Genomic DNA, 14,522 nt, shown 5'->3' with positions numbered 1-14,522 from the left:
AGCAGGGCAGCGTCTCCACCCAGCTCCACACTGGACAGTTCGGGACTCGCCTGTGTCTGCAACTGGCTCCTTCTGCAGAGAGGAAGTTGTCTTGTGCCTCTTGCCCATCGACTCCATTTCTGAGCCAATTGAATGCAGAGCCCAGGCTGGCGTCCGGAAGCCACCGGGCCATTGGGCCCCCGGGTGCGTAACGGGCAGCGGGCAGAGTTTAGCCTCCACGTGGTTCATCTCACCCAAAGGCTGGCCCCACTGAGATGCGGCCCCGCCTCCCCCTCCTGTCCCCAGAAACCACAGCCACTAGGTCACATCCACACCCCTCACTAGGCAGGGCCCACCCCGGGAGCCCCCACGGCCCTGGACGAGAGGGCAGGGCAGGGGTCCTGGCAGCACCTCCACTCTGTCCTCAGTGCCGTGTTCCTAGCCGTTTGCGGGGGGCCTGGAGAGCCCTGAAGACCTGCTGTCCCCATCGTCCCGAGGGGCAGCCACTGCAGCATCCACGTGCCCTCCAGGAGCCCTGAGCGCTTCCGCAGCCCCTGCACCTCCCGTCCTGCTGCCATTGGTCTAAGGCTGCCCGGACAGGGATGTGCTGGGGCTGGACCTGCAGGCCAGCTGGCCAAGGGGACCAGGGTGGGGGTAGGACCCCTGTGAGCCCCAGGAAGCCGTCCCCAGCACCTCCGAGCTCTGAGGGGCACGGCCCAGCCGGTCCCCAAAGGAGGCGGCTGGTTCACCTGGGAGCAGGGACCCCTGACAGAGGCGAGGGCTCACCTGATCCACGGAGCGGGGTCAGGTCTGGGTGAAGAGAGAAGAAGGGGGGACACAGAGAGACCCAGAGAGCGGGGGGGGGGGGTGAGGCACGGAAGGGGAGCTAGAGCAAGAAAGCGAGTTTGGAAAAGAAGAAAGGATGACAGGGGACTAGAGGTCAGCACCCCGGAGGCAGGAGCGAGTGAGGAGGACGGGGGCGGGGGAGGGGACGGGGGGGGGGCGCCCTGGGGGGGGCGCCCCGGGGGGGGGCGGGCGTGGCGGGGGCTTGTCTCCTCCTCCTTGGCGCAGTTAAATCGCCCAGCTCCCGGGACACACTCGGCTCGGTCAGCATCACCAGGCCACGTGGCCATGTGCCCACCCACGGCGCCGGGAACAGCCCAGAGCAGCTGGGGCAGGCGGGGAAGCCCCACATTTCACAGGAGGCACAGCCCAGCCAGGGCGGGGTGTGGAAAGTGCGCCCAAGGTCGCCGGGCAGAGGGTCCCCAGATCCTGGGAGGCCACTGGCCTCATGGCTGGGGCGGTGGGGGAGAAACGGGGAAGGGGCTGACCAGACATCAGCCAGCTCTGCCTCGTCGCACAGAGCCGCTCAGCCGGCTGCCGTGGCACAGCCAGCAGCGCCCAACCCTGGGGAGAGCCCAGGGGGCCCTCTCCCCACCTGTTGGGGGCAGGGCCCGTGGTCACTCCCTCCAGGAGAGCAGGCAAGCCTACACCTGTGCACACCTGTCCCCCAGCATCTCCTCAAAGACGGGGCACACACACACCCGCGGGGACCTTGCAGCCTGTCAGCCGTGCAAGCTGCGTGCTGTTCCGTAGAGGACAGGCCAGCAGGAGTACGGGGGGAGCTCGAGCCAGGAGATGGGGGCGGGCAGCCCGGAGGGGCCGAGCACCACTGGTGGCTGGAGAGGGCCGGGGGGACACGCGGGGGGTCTGGGCTGTGGTGGAGCTCGAGATGGCCAGGGCAACCACGACGCAAAGAGGGGGCAGACACGTGTCCAGTGTCCCCGTCACCTGTCACCGCCTGGCCGGCCTGAGGAGCCATCCTCTGCCTACCCCCAAAGCCTTGGTAGAAATGGGCTGCCACCCACGGTGCTCTGGGAAACTGAGGAAGGGTCCACGTCCACCTCTGGGGGCTTCAGTAGGGGAAGGGGAGGGGGCTCGGGCTGTGAGCTAAGGTGGGAAGTCTGATCACAGAGACATGGGGCTGGCGGGCCCCCCACTGCACCTGCTCTGCCCCAGCCCATACCACCTGCCTGAGGCCCTCAGATCAGCACGCAGCCTGGCAAGTCAGAGACAAGCCCCCGGGGCCCTTCCAGAAAGAGCAGACGAAAACGGCAGCAGGAACGGAACTCCTGCTGGACACATCGTTGGAAGGAGGAAATGTGGAACCTCCCAAAAGGAGAGGCAAAGTCATGGCTGGAACTTAGCGGGGAAGGTGAGGGAGCCAGAATCTCGATGCGGCCAGCAGGGGCGGCAGGCTGGCGGGGAGCGGTGCCGCTTTACAGGCCGCAGGTCCCGGAGGCCACCCACTCGCCCAGCTCTGAGCGAGGCATGTCCGGCCTCCGGGCCCAGCCAGGTGGGCCCCGCCTCCAGCCCTACCCGACCCGAACCCGCAGGGCCAGCTCTGGTCTCAGTTCGGCCTCTCTCTTCTTACCAGGCCCCCACAAGTCCTCCCGCTAGGCCAGGAGCAGGGAGGCCCAGCGACGGGAGGCCCCAGGCCGAGGACACACCTGTGTCCCCAGACTTAGTTCAGGGGACCCATGGGTGGAGACGCAGCACTGAGGGGCCAGTGGAGGGAGTCAGGGTCCACCCAGGAGCTTTTCGCCAATGGAGGCTCACCTGCACGCCCACTCTGACCTCCCCTAGTGGCTTGCTGGACGACTGTGTCCAGAACGATTCTGAGGCTGCATCTGGGCTCAGCAGTAGAGAGTGGAGATTGATTGGTGATGTCTGACGAGGGCATAGGAAGAGCACAGGGGCGTGAGTGCTGGCATCCACCATCTCCGCACTAACAGGTGTCTCATCATTCCCAAACTGAGCTGAGCAAGTGTCAGGAGGGCACAGGAGCAGAGGCCTCTTCCTCTGACAGGCAGCGTCCTCGGCCTGCAGTAGCTCTGCCTTCATTCCGTTGGGGTCACACACACTGTCTTCTTCCATTTAGACAACGGCTTCTCCATTGATTGGCTGAGAACCAGGCCATCAGCAGAACGCTTTCCCATCGAAGCTGTCCCCTCCCACCGTCAGATTCCACCCAGCACTTCTAATAGAACATCAGAATGGGCCTCCAAGAGCACGCCCTTGACCCCCACCTTCCATGGCTCTGGAGCCTTTTTTGGGCATTTTTATAAAAATAACATGCGTGCAAATACAAATAAAATGGAGTGTGGCTGTTGAAGCTGGCGTGGAGGAGGAGAGGACCAGGACCCTCACCTGCTTGGTCTAACCTCCACCTTCCCCACGGCTCAGAGCTCCCAAGTGAGGGCCACGCAGAGTGACCCGCACTTACCTCCCACTGGACAGATGGGGAAACTGAGGCCTGGAAAGGGAGCAGGGATGGGGACGGGGGAGGAGAGGGGGGGATGGAGGGAGGAAGGGCAAGGACACCCATGCCCCCTCCCGCCGCCCCTCCCCCTCACTGCCCGGTGGACCACAGAGATTCACGGCCCTTCTTGTCCTACGAGCCCGGTTCCGCAGTCAGGATGGCTCGTCAGACGACTTTCAAAAATCACCACTCATAGGACTTCCCTGGAGGGCCAGGGGTTAAGACTCCCCGCTTGCAATGCAGGGGGCGCGGGCTTGATCCCTCGTCAGGGAATTAAGATCCCACATGGCCAGGGGTTAAGACTCCCCGCTTGCAATGCAGGGGCGCGGGCTTGATCCCTCGTCAGGGAATTAAGATCCCACATGGCCAGGGGTTAAGACTCCCCGCTTGCAATGCAGGGGGCACGGGCTTGATCCCTCGTCAGGGAATTAAGATCCCACATGGCCAGGGGTTAAGACTCCCCGCTTGCAATGCAGGGGCGCGGGCGTGATCCCTCGTCAGGGAATTAAGATCCCACATGCCGCACAGTGCAGCCAGAAAAAAAAATCACCACTCATAAATTTCCAGGTAAACTACATCTCTTTAAAAACTAGTATTAATGTAGGATAAGAAAAGACACACATGTAATTTCTCCCGATTTATTCTTTCCTGTCATGCTAGCGGTACAATCTCACCTCCAAGTGTAAACCCAATCCCGGCCTCTCTCAGCCATTTCTGGGACCAGAGCCTCCCAGGGCAGCACCCCTCCCGGCCGGTGGCCACACGGGGTCCGCGCTGGGGCAGGGAGCCAGGGCCAGCAGGCCTCAAGGCCACAGAAACGGACTCGAACCTGGCCCCGCTGCCCCAGGCTGAGCTCCTGTCCCGATCACAGAGGCGGCAGATTTGTTCCCTGGTGGGCGGTCGGAGGATGTGGGCAGTTGGGGGCGCAGGCAGTTGTGGGACTCAGGCCGGAAGACCAGACCCTACACTGAGACCAATACAGCACCTGGGGCCAAGGGAGAGCTGGTCAGTCTGCATGAGTCCAGGCACTTCCCCGGGCCACGCTGGGACCCTGGACCCACCCCCGCAGGGTGCTGTTTGGAGAAACTTTGAGACCCTTGGAATCGGCCCCTGGTGGGCAGTGTTCTCTAAAGACAGAGTGTCTCACCTGAGACCAAACCCACATGAAATGGGCAAACTGGAAGGAACTGTCAGAGCGGCTTGGGGACCAGGGGTGTCTCCCTGCCAGGTGGCTCCACGGGCCAGGTCAGGTGGAGAGACAGGCCAGCAGCTGGGCCGCTCGTCCTGTGTGTGTCCCGGGATGAGTCCAGGTCTCTTGTCCAGGCCGGTCCAGGGCACAGAGACCCCTGCGCAACTGGTCCACATAAAGCCCATTTCCTCAGGGCCTGGGCATACAGCCCCTGCTCTCAGGCAAATCTGCTATCCAGGGGTTAGAGGCGAGGACGCGCGCTGCAGAGGTGACCCTCCCCGGCGGTGCCTCCGCCCTCCAGGACTTTGCTGGTGACGGGAGTTGCGGCCGGGCTGTGTGGAGCCTCAGACACAGACGCGGGCTTGGCCTGGGAATCGTTGTGTCAAGAAGTTCTTGTCCAGCCTGGCAGGGCCGTGTCCGGAGCTGCTGCCAGCACGCCCCGCAGCCAGGCGTTCCCTCAAGGTACAGCGGGGACATGGGCTGGCCCAGTGCCCTGAGGGGCCTCACCTGCTCCTTGGGGAGGTTTGGGGGCGCTCAGGCCAAGACCCTGCCTCCAAGACTCCAGGAACCCCCTGCCGGGGGCAGCCTCTGGGTCTTTACTGGATGCCCGGGCAGGGCTCGCTGTCTCCCCTGGACTTCTCTTCCAGACCCAGCACTGCCCCGGGCCCTCTGAGTAGAGGCCCTGGTGACAGCGGGTGCCATCTGCAGCCTGCAGCTCAGCGGGAGTGAGTCTGATGGGGGAGACAAGCCCCCCGCTCTGGGTTCCAGGTGCGGACTCAGGAGCCATAGACTAATGGGAGGCACGTGGTCCCGACACTGCCTGTAACACCATTCCCAGGCCTGCTCTGTCTCCGGGTGGATGGAGCCAGCAGACGGTGTATTCAGGGTGTGCCCAGCGCCCGTTAGAAAGGCCTGGAGGGACCAGGGCAGATCCCTTCTCTCCAGCCTGTCTGCCCTCTGTTGTATGAGCCGGACTGGACCACTCGGGGGTCCTCTGAGGACCAGTGCTCTGAAGCTGACCTGGAGGAAGGGCCCACCATCACCCCACGCCCAGTGGACACCCCAAGGCAGGTGGGTGGGCTGGTGGGCAGCTGGGCAGCTCCCGGACTTCCAAAGGTCAGGAGGAGACAGAGGCCGGTGGAGAGAAGTGCAGGCATCCTCTCTCCCTTCACATGACTTGGGCAGCAAGTCTCACAGGGCCAGGGAAGGGCCCCTTTAGCCCACAAACCTGATTGGGGTGCCCAGGGAGCCAGTGGCTCCTACACCCATGCCCACCTTAACGCCGCCAGCCCCCGCTTGGCATCCAGGATATGCCCCAGGCCCCTGTAGGTGGGTGCATGCCCAGGCCACCCAGGACGGAGGGAGGTGACCACAGGCCCCTTTCCCATGTGGCTCCCACCTCCCCAGAGGGGACACTCAGCCCATTAAGCTGCCGGCAGCTCCTACGTCTCTGTCTCCTGTCTGACACCTTTGTTATCAGAGGAGCCAGGGGCCGAGGGCCCGAGGAGCCTGCTGATGGAGGACGCTGCCCCGTAGCACCCTAAGGTCACAGCCCTGTCCAGAGCTCGGGAGGCCTCTGAGGGGGTGACACCAAGGGGAGGACCAGGACACTGAGGATCAAGTCTTCCAGACGGCGGGGATTGCAGGACCGAGGCAGGAACAAGCTTGGGAGCGGTCCCATGGAGCCTGCCCCGGGGGGCCCAGGATGCGGTCCTCCCCTGTCCAGTGAGGGGTTACCCACCCAGACTAGGTGGCCCCCGGAGTTGTCCGGAGCTGGGGGAGGCGGCCGGGGCACCGCATCCTATAGTGTGGGGGCAGCACCAGGAGGTAAATGTGCACTTTACCCTCTGCAGCTTGGAGAGCCTGGTTTCAATGCTTTTAGCTTAAAAATATTCCTATCAGGGCTTCCCTAGTGGCGCAGGGGTTAAGAATCTGCCTGCCAGTGCAGGGGACACAGGTTCGAGCCCTGGTCCGGGAAGATCCCACATGCTGCGGAGCAACTAAGCCTGTGCACCACAACTACTGAGCCTGCGCTCTAGAGCCCACGAGCCACAACTACTGAGCCCATGAGCCACAACTACTGAAGCCCACATGCCACAACTACTGAGCCCGTGTGCCACAACTACTGAAGCCTGCGTGGCACAACTACTGAGCCCGTGCACCTAGATCCCACGCTCCACAACAAGAGGAGCCACGACAATGAGAAGCCCATGCACCACAATGAAGAGTAGCCCCCGCTCGCCACAACTAGAGAAAGTCCGCGCACAGCAACGAAGACCCAAGGCAGTCAAAAATAAATAAATAAGTAGATAGATAGATAGATAAATAAATAAATTTTTTAAAAATATTCCCATCAGAAGGCCCTTTAAGACATGCATCAGGGCTTCCCTGGTGGCGCAGTGGTTGAGAGTCCACCTGCCGATGCAGGGGACACGGGTTCGTGCCCTGGTCCGGGAGGATCCCACGTGCCACGGAGCAGCTGGGCCCGTGAGTCATGGCTGCTGAGCCTGCGCGTCCGGAGCCTGTGCTCCGCAACAGGAGAGGCCACGGCAGTGAGAGGCCCACGTACCACAAAAAAATAAATAAATAAAAGACATACATCAGTGACAGAGCCTTGTCATCTCACCCGCCCAGGGTCTGTCCTGGGATCCACCAGGGGCTCCACGACAACCAGGTTTAGCGTGCTGGGTGAGGGGCAACCTCGGAGGCTGAGCGGGGTAAGGGAGGAGTTCTGTGGGATCAGAGGCCGCTAGCTGGCCTCCCGCCCTTCCCTGGAGCTATTGTTACCCCCACTGCACACACCAGGATGTGGAGGTGATGCCCAGGGGCAGCTTGGCCCAATGCCCTGGCCCCTAAACGCTAGGTCACAAGGCTACAGAGCCTGGAGGGGCCAACCAGGTGACCTGGCACAAGTCACAGCCCCCAGCCCCAGAGGGCCTTGTCCCGGTCCCGCAGCCATGCAGGAAGCATTTATTGAGCGCTCATTGTAAGCTCAGCTCTGAGCACACGACCTTCTTCTGCACACAGCACTGAGGCTCATGGGGGCCAGGCAGGTGGCCCCTCTGTGTGCCTCCAGCGGAGCGGGGACACGTCCCCGCCGAGGGGCAGGTGCTCTCAGAGCAGCCCTTCTCTGCTGGCTACACCACATTCAACAGTTTCCGCTCCTCCACCTGTGCTCAGACCCCAGATGTGCAGTCCCAAGCACATTCCAGGAGGTCAAGGGGCTGTGGGCAGAGACCCCTGGTGTCCTGACAACCAGTCAGGGTGGGCACGCCAGGGCAAGACCGTGAAACGGTGGTAGGAGTGGTCTCAGAGGGGACCCAGCACGTGCGGACTTACAGTCCCTTCCCATCGGCGAGGCTCTTCCAAACGGGAAGGCAGAGGGGCGCTGAGCCACAGCCTGGCTGGAGCCCCAGCTGAGCCCCATTGGCCAGGGCCCCCTCCTCCCTAGGAGTGCGGGGCTCCCACCCCAGCAGACCCTGCATTCTGCCTCACCAGCCAGCTGCTGAGGGTCCCGGCACGCCAGCCCAGGAGGGCACATCCTGGGGGCTCCTCCTGGTCAGGCCACCCCATGCTCAGCAAGTGCCCTCAGGCTCTGCCTCAGGGGTGCTCGGCCAGGGCTGGGGGCACTGACTGTGCCCCTCTGAGACCCCACCCAGGTGGCTGCTCGCAAACCCCTAGGAAGCATCCAAAGGGTGCTGGGGTCACACAGAGTCACAGAGAAGATCCCGGTTCTGGGCCAGCAGCCAGCAGGCGGGCAGCCATGTCCACTGCTCAAGGCTGGTTTCCACCCAGGTCAGGGGTGGGGGTCCCCGCTTTACAGCCGAGGAAACCGAGATGCCACGTGACACCCCAGCTACTCGGAGAACCGGGGCTCCTGGGTTTGCATGGGACTCGTGACTCCCATCCCACAGCCGTGCACTCACTCAAACACACACTCACACGCACGGATACACCCCCATGCACAGATGTACGCTCACTTCTACACTGATACTGTAGGACACACACAGAGACACACAACTCACACTCGCACACTTACAGGGTAAGACGTTCCTGCACACGCATGAACACAGGATCAACACTCAGACGCACACTCACAGACACACACACACAGACGTGTGCACACTCGCTCGCACGCCCTCTCGCACCCCTATCAGAAACAAGACCTCGGGGCTCCCCCTCGTGGTGACACCCGCAACACGCACCACCCCAAGGAGGAAAGTCCCACCTTCCCAGGGCGTTTTCTCAACCAGAGGGCCTGGGACAGGCCACCTCCCTGATCCAAGATCAGATGCGGGGGCACCGCTGTGCCCCAACCCTGAGCTTGCCCTGCTTCCAGAGCTCCTGACACCCCCAGATGACATTTGCATGAATAAAACGATGTTTTCTCCCATAAAACATTCTTAAATCGTGTTAATATGTGAATAATGGAAGTACTTAAATTTATTTTCCCGAGAATGTCCTTGTGAAGAGGAGACACTGCCCCACCCAGCGACTCTCAACGTCTGGGCCTCGGGGTGGGGGGCATATGTGTGGAGGCAGGACCATCTCCATCGATTGTCAGCCAGGGCCCCCATGTCCATTCCTGCCTCCACCTCTGTGACCTGGACCCCATCCCTTGTCTCCCCCTGCCCACTCATGTCCCCTGGGCCAGCTCGAGCCAACAGTAATTGATAATTCATAACCGCAGTCTCCTTGCCTTAAACAAAGATCAAGTGTATTTCAAAGTAAACTTGGGCCTCCAGACAAATGGCTGAAAGGCAAGCTGCTCCCTGGAAAACATCTCTGTCACTCCCCCCAAACCCCACGCCACTGCTTCCCCCTCCCTGAGTGATGGTTCTTATTAAATGTCACAGAGATGGCACCTTCTGCAGGCTGGGGAAGGGGTATGCACCTCCCTGCCACCCGCCCCCCCCGCCCCCGTTCTCACCCTGTATCTTCCCCTGACTCTCATCATAGATAAATTTACTTATTGCATACAGATGTTTTGCTGGAAGAAATGATTCCTCCCCCAGTGTCCCCTGAGTGTGTCTTGGAAGGAAGGGCGAGAGGAACACGAGGAACATGAGGAAAGCTCGGGCCGGGCAGGGAAGGGTTGACCCTCCCGGCGAGGAGGCCAGTGGGCGGCACTCAGGGTGGGACGGGTCCCGGGCCAGGGAGGGAAGGCCTCCGGGGTCCCTTCCCTCGCTCCTGGACCCCACCCTCCGCAGAGCCCTGTGTGGGCTGCTCTGAGCTCCCCGCACGCTGCTCCCTCCGCCCCGACGCTGCTTTTCCTCTCCCCACTCACTCCTGCTCAGCCATCCTCCGTCCGCCCAGAGACCCGTCTCCTGCCTTCAGAGCTCATCACGGTGTGAGACGGACGGACGTGTGTGTCTCATGAATGTCGCCCTGCCCCTGCGGGGCAGCCACAGTGGCCCTGAGCCCTCACCTTTATCAGATGAAGCTGCCCCATGGCCCTGTGACCCGGCACGTCACCAGGCCCTGGAGACCTGAGCAACGCCCGGTGACTTTTCTCGACGGGTTGGGGTGCGGCTCTTGCCCAGGTCCCCAGAGCCCAGCTCTCCAGCACCTGGCTCAGTCTTGGGAATCGTGCTTTGAGGCCCAGTGTGTGTGTGGTGGGGGGGGGGGGGGGGGGGGGCGTGACGCCTCAGGGACTGCCTTCCCTCCCCGGTCCGGGAGGGGCTGAGCTGACAAAGCTGTGGGGAGGAGAAGTCTCAGCAGCGGCCAGCCGGATGCGGGGAGGGAGGCGGGCGTGATGACCCCAGTGGCTCCAGGGAGACCTCTGTGGCCATGGCCAGTTCTGGATCCTGAGCACTGAGCCTGGAGGCCCTAAAGCCCTGGGGCCTTCCTGTGTCTCGACAGGCCCCTCCGCAACGCCCCTGCCCCAAGTGGCCACTAGGGGGCGCCCACCGCCCGACCGCCAGACCCTTGGCTGCAGGCAGACACCCCCAGCCAGGACAGATCTGGGGCCATGGGAAGGGGGCCTCCCACCCAAGACCCTGCGGGGTCCCCCGTGGGGTCGGCAGGAACAAGGGTGGGGTCTCCTTGACCTTGAACCTGAGGGGGCGGCCCGCTCAGCCAGGCCCTCCCCGTGGTACCTCCGTCATTGTGACCACCCAGAGCGCAGGTATAGCAAGCGACTCGCCCCGTCCAGAGGAAGGCCCGCTCCCGGAGGGGGGTGCCAACCTCGGGCCAAGAACCACCCTTCAGATGCTTCAGGCACTCAGCCTCTGTGCACAGAAATCACCCCTGCCGACCTGAGTCACCCTCACCACCCCCGGGACAAGCCCTTCTGCAGGGGAGAGGGGGAGGGGAGGCGGGGCAGGGCCAGGATCCAGGGTGACCACCTGCCCAGGACCTTGGACGGCCTGGGAGAGAGAACACTGGGCTCGACCTTCCCGGGGCCCAGGCAACAATCAGCCCCAAGGGGCCAGGTGACCCCCCGGGACAGGAAGCGTCGCTGGCCAGCTGGCCGTGGCCCCTGCTTGGGCGCCCCTCAGGCTCCCGGCTGCCTGTCATCTATCATGCTGTCAGCACACATCCTGGGCCTTTGCAGGGCAGGCAGCAAGGGAGACTGAGTGGAGCCGGCACTTGGTGCTCTACACGCTGCCCGGGAAGTGGGAAAGACCCCTCGCCAGACAGAATAGCTGGGGCTGGGGAGGGGTCTACAGGGGCCAGCCCCAGCAAGGAGGGCTTCTCAGAGGAGGCTTCCCTGGGGCCCTGACGTGCGTCCTTGCCCTCCACGCAGGGGTCACAGAAGATTCCGGAGGACGAGGGTGCCATCACCTACCCTCAGCTTCGGCCACGGTCTGGCCACCCCAGGGGACTGAAGACCAGCTCGCTGGTGTCTGTACTCCGCAGACCCCCCGGGCCTCCCCTGGGCAGGGGGTGGCACTGAGCCCTTGGAAGTGGGCAGTGACCCTCCTGCCCCTGCCCCCGCGGGACATGCAGGGTGGGCTTGGCTTTCTCGGCAGACACCGTGTGTTGTGGAGCGTTCACCGTTGGACGCTTGGAATACTGTGTTCCGGGAAGTTCCACAGCTATATTTAGCCCGGCAGCTTTTATGCCCAAGGCTGCTCAAAGGAGAAGAGCCGGGTCCCACCCTGACCCCAAAGGCCCCATCCGCACCCAAAAGCCAGGGCCGGGGCCCCAGGGCAGAGCTCCCTCACTGGAGACCTGCTGTGTCCTTGGTCTGTAAAGTGGACACCAACACGCCCATCCCAACTGCAGCCCGTCCGCCCCCCAACAGGTCCTCAGTACCAGATCGAGGGGCACCGCGTGTCTGCGGTGGCCCCAGGAGCACCTTAATTCTGCCGTCTGGACGGCACCCCGTGGGCGAAGGCACAGGAAACCCAGGGCCGAGGGAGGCGGGAACTCAGGGGCGCGGCTGTAGAAAGTAGGCTGCAGGGTGGCAGGCTCGGGGTCGGGGGATGGGGATCTGCGGAGCCTGGCGAGGGACCGTCCCTCTCCCCCCTCCCCAGGCCAAGGGGGCTGTGGGCTTCAGGAGTCTCTTAAGGAGCCAGACTCTCCGCTGGGCCCCTGGCCCCGGGCCAGGCACACCGCAACTGTCCTGCCGAAACGGCAGGGGCTCAGCACTGCCCCCCGCCATTGCGCCCACGCTCCGTAGGCCTCTCTCGACGCTCTGGACCCTCCAGCTCTCAGCCCTCCCTCAGGAAGCTGTAACGTGTGCCTGGCTGGGCCTGCTGGGGGGAGCACCCACACTCAGCTTGCCCGTCCCCCAGCTCCCCACACCCCCATAATCAGTGGCTCCTGGAGGACCCCCCACCTCCAGGGCCTGGGCTCCACAGGCAGATGGAGCTGGGCTGGCACTGTGGGGGCCTGGATCCATCTGGCCCAGTGCAGCTCCAGGACTGGCGGAGCTCCTAGGCCGAGCAGCCAGGGGCCCCCACCTCCTTCCTGGAGTCTGCAGGGTCACGTGGTACCCTCCAGTCTCCCTGCCCCTACTCAGTCTCTTCCTCTTCTTCAGCTCTGTCCCACCCCAGGGCCTTTGCTGTTCCCTCCGCCTGGAAGATGCCCCGGGTCTCCCCATCGCTGCCCGCCCGGTCCGGGTTCTCAGCACCGAGGTCCCCTCCTCCGGGAGGGCTCCGTGACAGCCCGTCTCACGTAACCCTGTCCTCTGGTCCATTTCCTCTGTGACCTCCTCGCCCTCTGCCACGATCGGGTTCTGTCTGTTTCCTTGTTACTGTTTCCCCCTCCTGTGAGCCCATGAAGGCAGGAGCTTGTCTGCCGTCCTCTTTCTGTCCTGTCCCCCACACCTGCCACAGAACAAGGTCCACACCTGCAGGGGTCTGGAGGGAAGGCGCATCCTCCCAGCCCACTCCTAACCCCCCAGGTCTGGCGGAGCTTCAGGAATGGCCCGTCCCAGGGGCAGGGCTAATGCTCAGGCCCCCACCCTCAGCAAGAGGGGCCTAGGGGAGGGTGGTCCTGTCCACCCAATAAAAATAAAGATTCCAGGGCTCCAGAACCCCTGGGTCCTTAGGGAAAGAAATTGAGCCCTTTGGGGAAGGACAACAGAGGTTCAAGCGATGGGTCATTAGTAGGTGAGGACCGAGGTCCTGCACGGCTGGTGGCCTCTCCACCTCCAGGCTCCTGCTGCTGCTCCGCTTTCTCCAGGAAACTCCTACTCAGCCTCCAAAGCCCAGCCCAGGAGCCCACTGCCTTGGGAAGCACCTCCAGCTGCCACACTCACTTGGGCCAAATAAGGGAACTGGCTCAGAGCTCCAGCCTCAAGGTCAAAATCACGCTGAGAGAGAATTCCCACCCAAACCTCAGCAATACCCTTGGCAGTTGCCAGAGCAGAGGCACCCAGCAGGGACAGAGTTCTGAGCAGCGAGAGGCATTCTGGTTGGGACCCAGGAGGGCTTCCTGGAGGAGGGGACCCCCAGAGGGCCAACAAAGAGAAAAGGGGGAGACAGGGTCTTGAGGAGACCTGGCAAAGGTTAGAGTGACACTCATGGGAGTGAGAAAACGAGGGAGAGAGGGAGTGAGGGAGCGAGGGCAGGGTGGACACACCCCAAGCTGCCCCTCACAATGATGGAGCAGAGAGTGGGGTGGGAGGCTGGAGAAGCCAGCAGGGAGCGCCGCCTACCCAGGTGGCTGCAGGCCAGGCCGGTCGGTGGGCAGGTTGGCACATGCGTCCTGCCCCCAGGGGCCAGACCAACCCTGTGGACCGCAAGGCCCGATTCCTGGTTGGCCAGACCCCAGGGAGAGCATCAAGGGGTCCTGCAAAGGCTCCACTGGGCAGGCAGTTCACATGGCCACCGCCTGATCCGGGATACCCCACCATCCAGCCCAGAACTGAGCCACCCAGGGTATCTCTTTCTTCAGAGGGACAGGCAAGCGCCCCATAAAGAATGATCCTGTCACAGCACATCACCCACCCCATCCTCCAACAGCCCGGTGAGGAAGGGGCAACCCCGAACCCCACTTTGCAGATGGCGAAACTGAGGCACCGAGCGGCTCAGGAGGTGGTCACTGCAGCTCCTGAGTCCACGTTCTTAGCTCTGTCCTCAGCCCTGCAGGAGCCTGCTCCCTCCAGAATCGCCCAGGGGGCTGCATGCCTGTCCCTGAACTCAGCACCCCACACTGGGCTCCCCCTTCCCCCTACTCTGTAACACAGGAGTGGGGGAGATGACCAAGGAACCCTGCGCCCATGTCCACTCTCTGTGCCACAGCCCTCCCCACCCCGGGCCCGTTTCCCCAGCCGGAGCCAAGAGCAGGAACGGGTGGGTCTGTGTGATGGAGCTGCCCTGTGAGGATGGAGCTCAGCTCAGCTCAGCTCAGCTGCCGGGTGAAGCAGGTATGGTTAGCACCAGGGCTCCAGGGAGCCCGTCACCCCGACTTTATGGCCAGGTGAGCCATGAGTCACTGCCAGTTACCGGCCATGCCATGTGCCGCCTCCCATCTGGGGCACCCCAACTGCAGCTAGCCCTCCGCCCCCCAGTCTTCAGTCAGGGTGCTGCCAAAGGTCAGGACAGTCTGTGCTGGGAAACACCCTCTCCCAGGCACCAC

This window comes from Phocoena phocoena, chromosome 15 (genome assembly GCF_963924675.1).
Source record: "Phocoena phocoena chromosome 15, mPhoPho1.1, whole genome shotgun sequence".
Classification (NCBI taxonomy): domain Eukaryota; kingdom Metazoa; phylum Chordata; class Mammalia; order Artiodactyla; family Phocoenidae; genus Phocoena; species Phocoena phocoena.
Note: the sequence above shows the minus strand (reverse complement) of the source record.